Raw genomic sequence first — 19081 nt, 5'->3', positions numbered from 1 at the left:
TCTACATTGGAAAGTAATGCTTCACTGCCTGAATATACTTTGTTACAGTTCCAAATGTGACTTTGTGTGGTCTGTGTTGCCTAGCAACCATACAAAGAGTTTGTGGAGCTTGACAGGAAATGACCAATACAAGATACCTCTCGGTTGCTATAGCAAGACCATGCTTCCGTCTGGGAGGATTAAAGCTGGGAAGAAGAAAACCCTTTGGGGTGTTTTGAAGTATTCGGTGAATACTAGCACTTGAGGTGTATCATATTTTGCAACCCTAACATGTCCTAAATTTACAGGGCCTCTGAGAATATTAGCAGAGCTGTTAATCCGCATTGTGATGTAAAGGCCCGAAAATCAACTAAAACATCCATGCTAGATGCTTGCTTGTATGTGATATAACTGAGGTACAATGTGACACACTAGATGTTTAATATCGTGGGACACTGTTGTATTTCTTTTGTTCTAGTTAGTTCAAATACACTAACGTTGTCGCTAACACCTTTTTGATGTCATCCTCCGACCCCGCTATATTAGTAGGAAGCAGGATTTTTTTTTTTTTTCTTTTAACAACACACTCTATATATTTGTAGTATACAAAAAACAGTTATCGGTGATCAATCTCGGTTTGGGGAAGCAGAAATGTAATGGTTATTGGCAGAGTTGGGCGTTACGTCTATCTGACGCACCGGTCCGTTTATCCGTCACTGACGGACGCCTGACGGTTGACAAACGATGGGATTTTTTGAAAAAACAGACGGATCAAGCATAGACGAAAATCCCTTTATTTAGTCCGCCATCTGACTGCAGTCCTTCATTAGTCTATTTTTCGCAGCGAGGCTTTGATGACTGCGGCGAGCGCGGGGAATAGTGGGTTGTTGTTGCTTGGCGGAGAGATTTGAGTGAGTGACCAAGCTGTCAAAGCAGGCAGGCTTCCAAAGCGCAGTGCGTCCCTATTTCTGTTCAAGTATCACCCAGTGAGTGAAAGTTTAGTCAGACAGACACTCCTTTCAAAATAGAGGCGGACTGGCCTGTAGACGGGTACTATTTTTTCTCCCCGGAAAAAAAGCCAAATGACGGACGATGGAAGGGTACCTACACTGCAGACAGATGACAAATAACGGATGCTCAATTATTAGTAAAATGCCCAACTTTGGTATGGTGGGACAAAACAGTTATTTTGCATCCCTAATAGAAAGAGTTTTCTGTCTTGTTTTTTGTATGATTCTTTCAGGCTCTTTTTTCACATGTTTTCTCTGTCTACTTTGTACCTTTAAGGCTCGAGAGGCTTTGGAAATATATGTGCCCGTATGTGTGTGCACACACTGTTGAATTCCCAACAACGAGCAGTGAGTCATGCCACCTATTCATGGACCAGTGTGTAGTCAGGGGGGACTGCCTTAATTAAATCTAATCCAATTCAGATGCTCCACCGCCCACTTCCTGAACTAGGCAGCAGCCAATAAAATAAGACCCCTCTCACCCTCACTTGTTATTTAAAATTGGCCAGTACTTCATGCTACCAATTAATTGCGAATTGGACTTTTAGGCGGAAACAATTTCCATAATTACCTGGTTTAAAAAAAAGCACACATGCAGACACCCCGCCGCCGTTATCCAGTCTGTCTATCAGATGTCACTGCAGTCCTCTGGGAGCGCAGACAAACACACACAAAGGGAACTCATCATGCTGCACCATTAACAATGGGGGCTTGATCAGCACATTCACTGCAGAGGCTTGAAAGGCAGTTGCAAATCACACAGGTGATAGAAAAAAGAAAAGAAAAAAAACCACGCAACTTAGGCAGCCTACATTTTAAGCACAAAGGTAGTTTTTTTTTAATCGTAGAAAATGGCCAACTTTGTTTTGAAATTCTGACAAAATGTGCAGGGAGTTCCCAGGCTCAGCAGTGTGTCTTTAACACACAATTTCCCCAAAATTAAATATAACTGAAATGTTCATCATTCACTTAGCACTTATCTTTGTTTTAAAGTTCAAAAAACAAAACAAAAATGTGCACTTGCAGCTTGACCAGCAGAGAAATGAACAGCTCAGCAGCGTTATTTATATTGCGTATTTAATACACAAAGTAAGCGTGTATTACGCTTTAAAAAACAATTGAAAGTATAACTGTTGTTAATTCAAGTGGTTAACACTACAAGCACGTCTACAGACCGTGAACCAGCACAGCTGCTGCTTATGTTAATATAACATAAATGGGCTCATCGTAATATTACAAGTAGTTGTGAGTTGTAAAAGACTGAGATTTAGTGTACTACAATTTGGTCTGAAGCCTTAATTAACTTTCGTAACATACTGTATATCTGCTCACTGGGCTGTCTGCATTCAGCTGTATTTTCTTTTCTTCCCGCGCATGAGTCTTCAGAGGCAAGAAAGACGCAATTTTCACTGCTGATTGGCTGTTACCCACTGCAACCAACAAATGGTGCTGTGGGCGGGCCAATGCTGGAGAGTAGTCACAGCTGACAGAGAGGCTTGCATCACCCAGAAGTGCCAAAATGAACCGATTTTTAAAAATTTATGTATCGGCTATCGGATTTATAAAAACGGTCGATGCTGATAATCGCCAAAATGCCAAATATCGGTACTGATAAACAGCCCAGCCGATAATCGGTCCATCACTCGTTACCCTTTAAGCAACAAATATCTGAACACAAATGTGCCGCAACACTTGTAGGGAGATAATATAACAATACTCATAGACATATACTCTTTATCCTCTTTGAAGAATGATTAATATTACTGCTCTACTGAGAAGGTGAGAGAGGAGCTGAGTCTACAATACAGTATATTTGTATGTCTGTGTTATACGGTCCCCAGGTAGCCAACGTGCGAACACCAGAATGAGCAGTACATTGTGCATTGAAGACATATTTGTAATTATGATTAATTAGGTAATTGCTTTTTATTTGTATTAAGTATAATATTATATAATGCTATTTTCTCATTGAAAGCACATTACAAATTGGGACTTATGTTGGGGGGCTTGAACTGATTAATGACATTTCCGTTCATTTCAATGGGGTAAAATGATTTGAGATATGAGTGTTTTGAGTTATGAGCGTGATCAAGAAACAAATTAATCTCATATCTCACAATACTACTATTTCTCTTCTCCCTCAAACTCTGTTACAGTACCAAGACTGACCTGTAAGCTGCTGCAAGTGCCAGAGTGAATCCAGACTGTCATAAATTATTTGTAAAAGATGAAGAGGAAGAAATCTAATACCAGGTACCTGGATTGCAGTTGCAAAAATATTTTTTTATGTGCTAAATTAACTGTGATATGCATATAAACACAGTTACTTGCTCCTCTACTTGTGTCAGGTAACAGTACAGGCTTCAGGTCCATTGAAAAGATTTAAGAGTTATGATTGGAGCAGATCAAGGAGGAAAAAGATCACTGAGCACACACCACACCACAGGATAATCACTCAGGATAATCTTTGAAAAAAAAAAACAACAGCCTTTGATTTAAAATTTCATCATACAGTCTATGGGCCTAACTGAATTTCTCATCCCAAAAAGTAAATCACACAAGATCAGGAATAATAATAAGAATACCCTCCCAAAAATCCCTACTGTTATTCCTGTTGTTTAAAGTATAAACATGTATGATCATGTAAAATATAGTATTCATGACGCATACATGAGTCGTTCAGATTGCGCTCAAGCAGATACTGTTTAATTTATGTCAAAGAGAAAATCTGAACTTGCTATTCTTTTATTTTTGGATGATAAGTTGATATGTGTGCACATTTTTCACAAAGAAGTCAGTGATCATAAAACAAAACAAACACTGTAGTGGACACAACGGACAAACTGGCTTTCATCACCTAAATCTCTTGTGACAGGTGAGCTCATGGTATATGAAATGTAACATTCCCTACAGCTAGTCTGACCGAGCTTACTTTGGACCAAATGCCTTCAATGCAAAGCTGTCATGATCAAAGTTGGACCATGTGGTTTTGCAGAGGCTTTCAAACCATCACAAACAGACATGAAAAGCTTGGGGATCTCATCCACAGAAGTGCGAGTACCTATTCCTACCAAATGAGGGCATACACGCAATGATGACAATAGTGTGAGATGACCCTGAACAAGGCACCGAACACCCCCAAAGCTCTAAAGGCACAACACTTTTGAGGTGACCCATCATGCCTGTTAAAATATTGCAATTATTTTACTCTACATTGGCTATATGGGTACCTTTACGCAAATGACTACTTATTGCTAACTTTTAGGAGGAACACAGTAAGTACTTGATAATGTGATGGGGTCAAACAGGATTCTGCATCTGGTAAAGTTGGTAGGATTAATGGGAGTGTTGTGCATTTTTTCTACTTTAATAAATGGTTCATAACAGCTCTCATACTCTTTCAGTGTATACAGTATACGTCTTCATAAGTGGAGGGTGGCAAGGGGGTGCAAGGTACAGCCTATCCACTCTGCCACTTGAATAACACCAGTGAGCTATTTTCCAAATCTCTGCATAAAATACACCCTTCACTGTCCTTGCCTCATCCTGTCCACCAATATTGGTTCTTTTTGTTTGCCATTTTGTCGATTCCTCTATTGTCTCCCTCTCTCTCTCTCGCTCCCTTCTCCACGCTCTTTTTCCATTTTGTTCCCCTCCTGTTGGTAATTTACTGCAGAGTAATTGAGATGAGATGCAGAACGCTTTGACCGCACTCCGGCTAGATGATGCTCCAACTACTGTATAGTGTGTATAGACTGTAAAAACACTAAATGTATCAATTTACTCTCCTCCTTTCACTGTTGTTTGTGTCCGTATATCCCACCACAATACTGGCCTTTCACCTACCTCTATTGCAACTTCCTTGCTTGTAGGTATCCTGGGAATACTGTATACTGTATAAAACAAGAAACAGATGTGGACCAGATGACTAACAGGTGAAAAATAACCTTTTCCCACACATGTTATCTCCCCTTTTGCCATCTTGGGAAAGGCATCACCATCTAATTCAGGGGTGTCCAAATCTGGTCCTCGAGGCCTCCTATGCTGCATGTTTGAGATGTTTGCCTCCTCCAACACACCTGATTCAAATGAGCAGGATCACTATCAGGCTTCCGCAAAGCTTGCTGATACTGTAATGTGATCATTTGAATCAGGTGTACTGCATGGTAAGTTGATTGGATACTCTAAATTGCCCCTAGGTGTGATTGTGAGTGCGGATGTTTGTCTCTGTGTGCCCTGCGATTGGCTGGCAACCAATTCAGGGTGTCCCCCGCCTACTGCCCAAAGACAGCTGAGATAGGCTCCAGCACGCCCCGCGACCCTTGTGAGGAGAAGCGGTACAGATAATGGATGGATGGATGATCTAAATGATAACAATTGACAAAACAATAAAGGGAAACTGCTACTGCATTCATTTTGTGATGCTCTTAACTACATTGTTTCACCTTTTTTCTTGGTTTAGAACTCATGTCTTGCCAGTTTTCCATTTTGTGCCATTCTGTAGTGTGTGGAAAAATTAAACCAATCACATGTAAGAATGAGAGTGACGCAGCCTTCGTCAAGTGAAGTCAAATCAACTACATTCATTGACTCTGGTTACCAGAGTATATAGTCAGAAACTGGCCTTTTCAGGGGGAATTATCATCAATTATTATAAATGGTTTCAAAAATATGAGATAATCCATCCATTATCTGTACCGCTTCTCCTCACAAGGGTCGCGGGGCGTGCGGGAGCCTATCCCAGCTGTCTTTGGGCAGTAGGCGGGGGACACCCTGAACTGGTTGCCAGCCAATCGCAGGGCACACCGAGACAAACATCCGCACTCACAATCACACCTATGGGCAATTTAGAGTATCCAATCAACTTACCATGCATGTTTTTGGAATGTGGGAGGAAACCGGAGTGCCCGGAGAAAACCCACGCAGGCACGGGGAGAACATGCAAACTCCACACAGGGAGGCCGGAGCCGGGATCGAACCCACGACCTCTGAACTGTGAGGCGGACGTGCTAACCAGTCGACCACCGTGCCGCCCATGAGATAATCCAATATTGTTAAATAAACTTTAGAAAATGCCTTTCAAAGATTTCGGATCAACAATTCCCTCTTTGCATGTCACTGGCTGGTGAGTCTCCTAGCTGGCAAAGTCAATGCAGAGTTCTATGGAACAATTTACGAAAAGTTGGGGACACAAATGCCAGTAGAACATAAATATGTTCTCTTTTAAATGTAAAAAGTACAACAAACAGCTACCAAGCTGCTGAAGTTAAATCTGAGGTGTGTGTTCTTTTATCCTCATTGGCTATGGCACCTATCCATGATTCCAAGCCACCAATTGCCATGATGCGATCAGTTAAAATGATTAAGAGAGCAACATAAAATGAAAAGGTCCGCTGATAGTGTAGTGGTACACACGCCTGAGTTGTGTGCGGGCAGCGTGGGATCGATTCCCGCTCAGTGACAGTGTCTATGTGTGCCCTGCGACTGGCTGGCGACCAGTTCGGGGTGTAGTCTGCCTTCGCCCATTGACGGCTGGGATAGGCTCCAGCAACTCCCCGCGACCCTATATAGGATAAGCGGTTTGGAAGATGACATGACATGACATAAAATGAAAATGAATTTGGGGTGATAGTAAACTTCATTTACAGTATCTTAATTGTCACACTTAAACCACCTCATAAAAGTGGAGCTGGAGATATCCACTACTTTTAGAATATTATCCCAGCACTCTGAAGACCTATTTCACATTAATGAAGCCCTTTCTTTAAAAGGACTCAAATGTAAGGGACGAAATTAGTTATCATCCCTCCGCTCCAGTTTTCCAGGCTTCTCTAATCCAAGTCTGTCAACGGCTGAGAGAAGTATGTCACAGCTACGCTTCCCCTCGTTGCACAGTTCACTTTGTGTGATGCTAATTACAGGTGGGGGCTGCTGGCTCCTTTGGCAGCTCAGCTGCCACAGTTACGTTCACTTCTGTGTGATATAATAAGATGTATGAGCGGCCGACTTGGCAGGCTCAGAATATTACGCCCTGTATGAGATGAGAAGAGAAGAGAAAAAAAGAAGAGATGAGCTGCGAGCTGCAAAGAGAAGAGATGAGAAGGGAACCACTAGGGGGCAGACACATCACACACTTCCGTATACATCCAAACGCTAGGCAACTTTAAAGTGAGAGGGGGGTAGCCCACACCATCTGGCTTCACGCAGCTCTAATAGTTCACTTGCACAATTAGCTTGCAGTGCATCCCATATACTAGATTATCAGCCATATAACATGTCCACCAGCTACACGCAATATACAGAGTATTCTATATCACCATCACTCATATCAAATCTTCATCAGCTATAACAACAAAACACATAAGATGCAGGGTAGTTACTGTACATCAGTCTGTGTAAAATACATTGTCAGGTAAGGTTTATGATTTTGTTGACGTTGTTTTTAAATCCCACAAAACTAGTTGTGGAGACATAGCTAGTGGAATAACCAAGGACAAACATGTAACTATGGACAGACTCTTGGTGACGGTGTCAAACATGTTTGAACTTTTTTGTCATTTTTAGTTATTACCAAAAAGTATCCTGCTAACTAACAAACTAATCCTGAAACACAAAAACAAAATGGCAATAAGGTCCGCTATACCCCACAACTATAAACGACTTACATGTTTCTTTTTACTCCTAAAATAGTTAACACCTTCATAGCTTATATACTACACTATGTACTGTGGACAACATATGCAAAATATGATTACAATATGATTTGTAGAACAGCAGCACTCGAGGATCATCCTCCACTCAGCTCACCTAAAATCACTATTGCACACGAGATGCATGCACTTATTTTTTTGCGATATTTTACAAGAGGAATCATGTCTGACAACTTAAATCAATGGCTTATGAAACAAACAGCTACAGCGCACAGGTGCATTTTAACCGACAGAATTGTGGAAACACTTACTGGTACACAGTATTCTCGTTGGTGTTTTCATTAACAGGCTGATTGACACGGTTTGTTAGTACAAAATGATATGATGAATTCCTTTTGGCAACACTCAATACAAACACTCAACACACCTCTGAAAAGAAGTGACCGAATGCCACACCTCTAAAATGGCATTAGCACTTGCATCTAATCTATGTATGAAAAATTAAGCATTTTGACAACAATGCTCAGGTTTGATTGACATGTCAGAGTTAATTTAACAATATGATTGTTATTGTGGTTGCAGTATGTAGTGGTTTAGAACTGCAATGCATTCTACTGACAGTTCTCTTTAATAAATAATTTACCTCATTCAGCCAGCGCCTATTGCCAGTTGGTGTGCACCAACCTTCCACCTCATTACGACACCTGCACAATTTGAAGAGATCCAAGATCTGTATGAATAAGTACGTCTTTACGAACAGAAGTCAGTTTTGATTGACAGCGCCACTGGGGTCTTCGTTTCACTTTGATATTACTGTTGTGGTTGTAGTTCGCAGCAGAGTAGACCTGTAATACTTTATGTACTGAGAGAAGATGTTTCTAATATTTTGGTTGCTCATTTAGCTCCATGAGAGTCGAACTACTGGAAACGACTATCTTTATGACGCGGTGCAGTTTGACACAATTGTAAGCCATTATTATCTTTTTAATGGCAGAAGTTTTCATAAAGCTCTTGCACTAGTACATCTCATTACATTGTGCAGTTGTATTGAAACCGGTCAGTTTACATAAGCATATTGCAACTTATTCACTGTTGAACATTTTGCCCATTCATTTAAATGAAGACTCTAAATTGCTTACAGGTGTGCATGAGGTTATGAATGTTTATTAGATGGTTTTGGCTCCTGCCACCACGAGACCTTTCGATCAGTTAAGTGCTATTAAAAAAAAAAAAGACTTGATGGAGAAATGGAATTTGATCACCCACGATGTCCTCTGCTATGAGTTGTTATTGTCATATTAACCATCACAAACTGCCAAGGTCATGAAAAATTAACTTGACTATCTGACAATTGCTGTCAAATGACACACACATGCCTTGCTTATGTTAACCATTCAGTAAAAGGGCTATTCTATTTATTCTGACTTCATTTTCCTCTCTCCGCTGCTGTGTCCTGTCATGTGCTGCATGTTTGTTTTCTATGTTATAAATACAGAAATAAGGATTTACTGCTCATAGTGTGTGTACATGTAGCATAATGTCTTGAGTATACAGTACATGTTGACTGCTGGTTTATACTTTAATGTGTGTAAAAGGGGGTTGTCATGCTTCATGGGACCTCTATTTGCCTGTCCTATAATAACTTGTTCGCTTCATTGCTTGCTGCAATCGGAACCACCATTACACTCAGTCAAGGCTTATTGTGGTCGACCAGAGGACAGAAGTGGGGTAGAGGCGTGGGGGATACGCTAGATGAAATCAGCATCGGGTAGAGAGAGTGGAGAGACACAAAATACGTGAAAGAACATGCTCACATGCATTTAGGAGGAAATGTGTGCTGTGAGAAGTTGAAGCACAGAAAACAAAAACAACCTATATTTCGCTAGAAGGATTATGAACAATTAAGTACAGCATTTACAGCATAGCTACTCAGAAGTTAGAATCATGACTTTCATATTCTAATGTGGTATCACACATGCATTGTTAAACACGGATGCATGCAATATATAGAATCACTGTTGTCAAACCCAAGAGTTTTGACGATATTGGAGGTTTGACTGCATACATGATGCATTCTAATGCTTTCATCACTACTGATTTACATGCATAATAAGCCAGCAGAAGCAAAATCCACAAATACGGTTGCTTCCCTCAAAGCAAGTTATTAATATGACATAACCTCTAGCAACAAAAGGGAGTACACCCCTAAGTGAAAATGTCCACATTGTGCCAAAAGTGTCAATATTTTGTTTGGCCACTGGCCTCTATTATTTCCCATCCATGCCTTGACCCTCATGACCCGTATGGAATTTACCAAAGCTTCAGAGGTTGCCACTTGGAATCTTCTACTTCTCCAATGCTATGGAACTGGTGTATGTTGGAGAAAGTTCTCCTCCACCTTCTGTTTGAGGACACCCCACAGATGCTCAAAAGAGTTTAGGTCTCAATACATGTTTGACCAGTCCATCAACTTTACCCTCAGATTCTTTAGCACGGCAGTGGTCATCTTAGAGGTGTGTTTGGGGTTATGATGAAACACTGTCCTGTCACCCAATTTCTTAAGGGAGGAGATCATGCGCTCCCCAGTACGTCACAGACCATGTTGGCAGTTCTAAGGAGAGTTATTTAGAAGTAACAGTACATTTACAGTTAGACAAGCTACATACTAGTACTTTACATTGTACAAGTGTCACTTGTCCAGAGTTGTCCCATGAAAAGAACATGGAAACATATCTACAAAAATATGTGGGCATTCCCCCGCCTACTGCCCGATGACAGCTGGGATAGGCTCCAGCATGCCCGCGATCCTTGTGAGGATAAGCGGTATAGACAACGGATGGATGGATGGATGGATGTGGGCATTGGGCGTGACACTTTTGGGAGATTCTGTATGTGATATATTGTCAGCATGTTCAAGGCACCAAATCTTAGCATAGTGTTTTTTTATCATTGCTTTTTACATGAAGAGCTGGGTTGGAGAGGATGAAGGACAAAATGTTGCAAAGGATCATTTAGGCTTTGACTACTGGCTCGTCCTATCATGTCTAATGGGTACAGTCGCCATGGCAACTTTCTGTTGGACTCAAAGGTTACTGGAAGATAGCCTGACAGTGCATATCAAGCTCAGATGTTCCTGATACATGTGTCAACAGAGTAAAAAGCTTAGATGTGATTGAGATGGCCAATAGATAAGATATTGGATCTATTTAGGGTCTTTGCACATGTGCAGCAATAGGATCCTGGGACATAGACCGGCTTCATCGAGAGACCACGTTGGATTGCTGCCTGGAGCAACACAGACTAAACAGCAGGCAAGATGACAAGCAGGAGTCACACAGGGAGTCACAGACACGTCTGGCAGCCTGAGTAGCAAAGAGGTAGATATGGGATGACAGACAACTGGAGGAAAAAGTGAAAATTATTTAACACAAAGGTAACGCTAAGTACATGTGGAAATATTTTAACCTGAATTTAGCATTTTGCAATGGCAGCAAATAATCAGAATTCCGACTTTATGGTTTTTTGGAGAGAAATGAATTCTTATACTTTGGCATGTAAAACGTTGCACAGAAGAACCCGTAAAATGGTTCCCAAGGGCGCAAGTTTGCCTACAAGGGCTGCATGAGTTGCCCGTGTGCCTGTTCTAAGAATAGTTCAACACTGATGGGACATTTTTATTGGGACATTTCCTAGGAATATTGTAGAAGTGATCTTTTAAACACTTGCAGAGACCTGGAGAAATAATGTGTTGCATGCATTTATGCTTCATAACTCGTTAAATCATTGTTGATAATTATTGTAAGAAATAATTCACATGATCGGTGTCTTCACATAGAGGACCATAATTCATTATCATGGGCGGCACGGTGGTCGATTGGTTAGCACGTCCGCCTCACAGTTCAGAGGTCGTGGGTTCGATCCCGGCGCCGGCCTCCCTGTGTGGAGTTTGCATGTTCTCCCCGTGCTTGCGTGGGTTTTCTCCGGGTACTCCGGTTTCCTCCCACATTCCAAAAACATGCATGGTAGGTTAATTGGACACTCTAAATTGCCCCTAGGTGTGATTGTGAGTGCGGATGTTTGTCTCTGTGTGCCCTGCGATTGGCTGACAACCAATTCGGGGTGTCCCCCGCCTACTGCCCGAAGACAGCTGGGATAGGCTCCAGCATGCCCCGCGACCCTTGTGAGGCTAAGCGGTATAGATAATGGATGGATGGATTCATTGTCATTTTCATCAAATTACTCGATTACAGTATACACTCAAAATCGAGGAGTCGTATTACACGAGTACAAATGACATTAAGAACATTCGTCACATTGTACAGATGCTTACCAGTACCGAGGGGTTGTGAAAAAGGTGTACTTTATTCCAATATTATACTGTATGTAATGTCAAATATTAAAAATGCATATACAATATTTTCGCTGCTCACCAAGCATCGAAATGGGCCAGGGCGAGGACCCAGGAAACAATCGTGAATAAAAACAAACTTGTTACTCAATGCCATGCTTCGTGGCTTCCCCAGACGGAAAGTACTTTCCCAAAGTACTTTCCTTTTCGCCACATCGCCATTTTCACGCTTGTTCGTTTTCAGAAATACAAATCTTAGCAACTGTGATGTCATTTTCAGTCGAAAGAAGTGACAAAATGGCCGCCTCCTGAGATGGCTAAAAACACGTGGATTTTGCTTCTTAACTCATATTCCACAAACACAATATTAATCAGAACCGTGTTTCAACTAGTGGGCCTGCATAGAACATATTCTTAAAATAGATATGTTTGGGTTGACCTCTTTAAGTAGTGATCGGACTAACTGTGATGAATCTTTAGCCTGTTCAACCTGAGCTGCATTTCAGTAAATGACCACTCACACAAGCATTATTTGCTAAATTAATACAATATTGTGTGGAGTCTACCAACGCCATAGTTCTACCTAGTGATGAAACAAAAAAACAAATACTTTTATCCTACCTTAGCCATTGCTGTGCTGTAGTAGCTGGCCACACCTACTTGTAGTCATGCATGTATATTGCCATGACCCCCGTCCCCAAGCGACATGAGCTTCGCTTTACAGGAATGACAAAACTTTAATTTTATTTGAAAAATAAAAACAATGGTCTTAATCTCTGGATTGATATTTTGGTTGCCAGAAGAGTGCTACAAACGTCTGGCCGTCTGCAGCAACAAATGCATGCGGAAATACAATGGTTCCAGCATTTTTAGGGTGCTTATAATACACAAGGGCATGTTATACTGGAGAAATTACAGTAATAATAACATGAAATTAAAGGTAATGGGATGAAATTCATTATTTCAGAAGTGGTCATTCAACTTGTAGCCCTTAACATTAACCTGTACTTAAGAACTAGCTGTCTATGTGTAAAAGGTTGGTGACCTCTCATCTATCTGTCATCATACGTGTGTTTTTGTGATGCCACAAGAGAAAGGGTCCCCAAAAATGTGATGGTGATCATAGTAGCAAAAATGCGATTCAGTTCATTGTGACATTGAAAGATGGCTGATCGGACGTACAGTATAGGAGGAAAAAAAAAAAAATTCCCTTGTGAACAGTGAGAACTGAGTTTTGGAAAAGTTTTTAAACGGGGTTCCATCGTCGATTCAGACTAAACTTGAGCACCGGTGAGCTTTTCAATCTGTCCTGCAAAGCAAACTGTGAGGACCAGCGAAGGAGTTGATTCATCTTTTCAGTATATTTGCATTTACTTAAAGACAGTTGTAATCAGAACTGGGCATTGCTTAACCGCCACCGCTTTCTGTCCAGCATATTTCAAGGCACGAGCAGACACGCCACCAAACATTTATTTGTTATTTTTTTTCCTTACTCGGCCACGTGTCAGGAGTGCGGCACCTGCGTGTGAGGTAGTGCAGGTTAAGTCCGTTCCTGGCGCCGTTTGGCTGACTCAGACCATGTGAGCCGATTAAATATGCAGACGGGAAATAGGCGATGCCCAGCTCTGCAAATGAACACCCGTGATCCAACTTTCGCGAGGCACGCCACACCACATTTTATGTGGCGGCCAGTGTGAACGTAGCATTAGACCTTTGAGTTCAGTTCATTAAAACAGAATAAGTGTTACATTCTGCTGATTTTGTTCAGGAGTTATCGTGGCCCCCTTTAAACCTAAACTGCTCAGTGAATGAACAACATGGATTTTAACTTAACATTTCAAAGAGAATACTATCTAAAAGTAAAAGAAGAAACCAGAACACTAACAAACAGATGAGACAGGGGAGATAAAGCAGATCAGAAATATCTTATCTCATTGTTCCCTTGCCTTCAAATATGTACATTTCAAAATGTTTTCTATGACTTTTTAAGTGTGTACACCCTTTCACAAGGGTATTAGCGATGATAAGCCAAAGAGGAAGATGGCTATGATTAAATGGTTATGAGAACTTATCACTGAAAGCAGTATTCATCAAAGGTAAGGTACGCTACACATTTTATTGTTGCAATAAGGGAATGAGAAAAAGTTCATCTGACCATATCAAAGGTTTAACAGCGTCCTGGAACAGATTGTGTTGCGTTTCAAAGGTCCACTGAGAAGGATACTTCATGTCCAAGTCTTGAATACTTACAGAAAATGTGCAACACATTATGGTACTCATCTATTGCATTATTAACTGTCATAATACTTAATGGGAAGTAAACTCAAAAGTGTTCTTTACAATATGTTCTATGTGGCTCCACTAGTCTAAACACTGTATTTTTATCAATATTGTGTTTGTAGAATAAAATTAGGCAGCAAAATCTACTCATTTTTGTCCAGCTCAGGTGTTGGCCATTTTGCCACTTGCTGTCGACTGAAAATGATCACAGTTGCTCACAGGGCTCAGGTAACGACCAATCACGGTTCAGCTTGTGAATTTTCTTTGATGAAATTCACAAAATGAGTGAGCCGTGATTGGTTGTTCCCTGAGCAACTGTGATGTCATAGTCAGTGGACAGCAAGTGGCAAAATGACCAGCCTCTAAGATGGATAAAAACGGGTGGATTTTGCTGTTTAATTCAAATTCACAAACACAACATTAATCACAGTACTGTGCTTGGACTAGTGGGGCTATATAGAACATATTATTGTAATGAGAATTTGTGAGTTGGCTCCCACTTTAAGGAAATAACAGGGATCATTTAAATTTGAAATACAATGTTTGTTATATTGTTTGTGTGCCTTGTTTCATAACCACAACAGAGGCTTAGTATATTTTTCTATGCATAAGCATTAACATTCAGAAAAGGCCCAAGATCCAAGTCCAAAGGCCAAAATTAGACCCTGATCAAGCTTAATTTGTTAAAGGTACTGTACCATAAGCAGCAACTTCCTAAGCGCATATCATAGAAACACTTTTCCTAGAAGGTCCTGCTACAATAACTGTGGACTCTGAGAAAAGAAAGTTTAGAGGGAAGTCTCCTGTCTTCAAATGTTTAAACATGCAATTCCCAACACTACTAAACATGCGTATATTTCAAATATAATTTCCAGCATACAATTCCAGCCTTCACTCGGTTCTGTTTCTGCTTTATTCTGCTCCTAGTAAAAAAGTGGAGCAAGACCCCAGTGCCTATTCCACCGTCGAATCGCTCTCTTTCAACAATAGGCCCGGTCATGCTGGAGGAGGAGAATGAGGCCCCGGAGTCTTTTATCAAAGTTAAATAACACAACAACACCCACCAAGTTGCTTTCTGCTACTCACATCTTCCTTCAGCCTCACAGACAGGGATGTGTCTGTCGAGTAAAAATAAGTTATGCTTTAGTAGCTGAGTGGGTCAGTCAGTTGTCATGATTCACTTTGAGCTAAGCGATTAATTGAATCAATGTTTGTATTCCTTGAATCACATCAATTGAAAAAAAATGAAAAAAAGCAAGAGTAAGCAAGCAAGATGCAAACCTCTTGTCCCACAATTTGCACAAAACCATAGATTTAACAAGGTTTTCATCGGTTTTTTTTTTTTATCTATTTTTCTCACACCAGTCATAGCAAAGCGGGCCATTCCTCTATTTTGGTAGCCATAAGCCCTTCACCCACTGCCGAGAGTTTATTGTCCATCATTCTATTTCGTTTCATCACTACAACAATCTTAGATTTAAAAAAAAGCCTCAGACTCTGTAAATCATCAGGTTCTAAATTGTGTACACTACACTGTCCACACTGACTCAGTTCAACTTTTCAGAACATGCGAGACGCTGGTTTAACTCATACCTATATGAGAGGAAACAATATTTAACTGTCGATGGTGTCAAGTCAGTCAGCCTAGAGTGCAGCATTGGGGTTCCACAGGGGTCGGTCCTCGGCCCATTTTATTTTCTTTGTTTATTAATGACTTGCCTAGGCAATGCCAGAATGTACGCAATTTGTACTATGCTGATGATGTGGAAAAAACAACTACTGAGCTTTCTGACACCTTCACACGTGCCTTGACGTGTATTCGGGAATGGCTAACTAAATCTTGTCTCTTGCTGAATAAAAAAAAAAAACAGTACGTATGATGTTCAGTAAACCTCAGCTAGAAATAACAAACTCAAGCATGGTACTAGATAGTACTAAGCAAGGAACTCAGTCTAGTGAAAGAATTCAAATACCTCGGAGTCACTCTTGATCCCTGCCTATCATTAAAAAAAAAACCTCTCTAATTCCACCAAATTTCACCTTCAAAATTTTAAGCAAATCAGGAACAACTTGAAGGACAAGGCAGCCAATATGTTTTTATCCTCTGTGATCATCTCCCGTTTGGAGTATTGTCTAACAAGCTGGTCATTTACAGGTGCAACAACATTAAAAGCAGCGGAATCACTTTACAACAAAGCCCTGGAAATACTTGATAAAAAAAAACGTTAACTCATCACACTTGCAAAATTTTACATAAGTATGACATTCTGAGTTTCACTCATTTAGTCGATTTGAAACGAGCAAGCCTGGTGTACAAAACATTAGACGACCTGGCCCTTCCTCCACTAAATGAATTCATAGAATGTGCTAACATTCAAACCTCAGCCAGGTTAACGAGAGCTGTAATGAGAGGAGACTGTGCAATCCCTTACAGGTGAACCACTTTCCGTCAGGCAGTTCTGTCCATCACGGGTGGGAAATTGTGGAACAGCCTACCACTCAGAGTTAGAGAATGCCTCACTTACACCTTCTTTAAAACAGAGCTAAAAAACTGGCGGTTGTCCAACCAGTCTTGTACACACTTTTAACAATTTTAGCTGATTTAATATTCCAACCGCTAATTATTTCCTAAACCAGGGGTAATGGTGAGCAAATTATTTGGATTAGGATGTGTGTGCGCGGGTTTTTGCAAAATTTACATTATTGAATGTAGTTTTGAATTGCACATTGCACTTTATTGCTAACCTATGTATTTGCATTTGCTTTTACCACACTTTTTATTGTTATGTGTTTTTCCCATGTTTATAATTTTTATTTTTATTTTAAGGCCATCTGCCTTGGGACAACAGATGGAAATTAGCCTATGGCTATAATCTGGCTTGTTTACGTCTGCAATTTGTATATGACGTTCATCAACTTGCGCTGCCCCTTCAAATAACTAAATTGAAATTGACAAGCACAATTTTGCATCTAAGATGTTTTCGTTTCCTTCCCCCATTTTAGTAGGGGCCTCTGTTAATGGATCAGACAACAATTTTGGATTTGGTCAGTCTTAGGCAGCAAAAGTTGCTGTTCACATTCACAGCTATTTCATTTACGGTTTTTCATTTCACAGCCCCGTATACATACATGTACATCAGTTTGTGAGTTTGAAATTATGCACATATATTCAAGAGCCTATATCCAGCTATCCAGCAGCGCAAAGCTCAGGAATACACACGTCCATGTAACGTTACAACTAGGGATGTTCCGATCAGGTTTTATGACACCGATACCGATCATGCGTGAGTTAGATCGGCCGATACAGACAATGCTATGTTCACACCAACTGTGGTGGTCGGAATATTCGATCAAAGCCTTTTATTGCCGATCAAAACATCCGATCACCCGTAGCTCAAGCCTTGCAGCCTTGTGTTGCGTCCCTCCCCTCTGCTCGCAGCGGAGGCGCGGCTGCGTTAGGGAGCCTTTCTGGCAGCGCATTTCAATTTGAGTCAAAGTAGCGCGCGCAGGCGGGCGCGGTTGCGTGCAGGGCGGCGCGAGTGATGCTTTTGGACGGAGGAACATCGTCGCGTATTAAACAAATCAACTTTTTTGCCATTTCGCCTCGCGGCAGCCTAGCATGGTCTGCGGGTGATCGGATGTTTTGATCGGCAATAAAAGGCATTGATCGAATATTCCGATCACGTAATTTTTCACAAAAATCGGCCGATCATGATCGGTGCCCAATAGATCGGAGCATCCCTAGTTACAACAGGGGTCTCCAAGTACAGTGCTCGGGATCGCTTATCCAGTCTGTTTTATGTTTCCCTAGCTCACCTGCTTCAAATGAGGTATCATTAACAGGCTTGTGCAAAGCTTGGTGATGAGCTTATCATTTGAATCAGGTGTGTTGGAGCAGGGAAACCTATAAAACAAGCTGGAGAGGGACTCCCAAGGACCGGATTTGGAGACCCCTGCGTTACAATGTCTTCCCCATGAGCTAGCATGCAAACATGAAACTGTGCACACTGGCACACTGTGCAAGTGATTCAACTTTGGGCCAATTGGATTAATGATGCAGCTTCCGACAATGCAGCATCTGTGGCCTGAGGGAGCTGCAGTGATAAAATGTTAGTAGGCTGATCAAGTCACACAGTGGAAGCTTGGCTAAGGAGGATGATGCAATTACACGTACGCTATAAGGAAGATAACTTGATATGTCCTAATTTCATATAGAATCACAGTATATTAAAAAAAAAAAAGCAATTGCACAGGGTACTCAAGTGTGTTTGCATATACTGTAACTTTTTTTTTCTTTTATAGCTTTAGGAAGTTAGAGTTTTTATTAAAAATGTGTGCTGACACATAGAGTAGTATATTAGTTACAAGATGCGCCATGTTACCAAATACCAAACCAGATTGGCTCCTAAAAATGAACGGCTCTCTCACAACTGCAAATTTCTCATCTCATCGTTCACCCCAAAACAGACGCCTTTTTATTCAATAAAGAAAAAACAAAGTGGTGTCCCTAGTGGCGGCTGAATGTACTGCAGACAGTCAAATTCAGCTGCTATTAATTAATGAAATAATGACTCCCATAATTGCTACGGCCAACATCGCGGGGCATGCTTGAGCCTTCGGGCAGTAGGCGGGGGGACACCCTGAATTGGTTGCCAGCCAATCGCAATTCTCGTCCCTGCGCAGCACGAGATCTATTTTCTTTTGACGGTGTTTTGAAGTCCGGGTGAATATAGCAGATGTCCTAAAAGGAGATGTCACCGAATGGGAACTTCTGAGGCCAAATCACGGAGTCGCTGTTGTGACCAACAACGCTC

The 19081-nt window shown here is 41.1% G+C and overlaps 1 protein-coding gene across 4 annotated transcripts in view; it reads right to left on the bottom strand.

Moving 5' to 3' along the window:
• Window positions 1-19081, bottom strand: part of ldlrad3 (low density lipoprotein receptor class A domain containing 3) — a 107589-nt gene that overhangs the window by 10572 nt on the left and 77936 nt on the right. The window lies entirely within an intron of this gene.

The sequence above is a fragment of the Filicampus tigris genome, chromosome 4 (assembly GCF_054856515.1).
Source record: "Filicampus tigris isolate MCC_2025a chromosome 4, RoL_Ftig_1.0, whole genome shotgun sequence".
Classification (NCBI taxonomy): domain Eukaryota; kingdom Metazoa; phylum Chordata; class Actinopteri; order Syngnathiformes; family Syngnathidae; genus Filicampus; species Filicampus tigris.
Note: the sequence above shows the minus strand (reverse complement) of the source record. Positions and strands in the feature narration are given on the sequence as shown.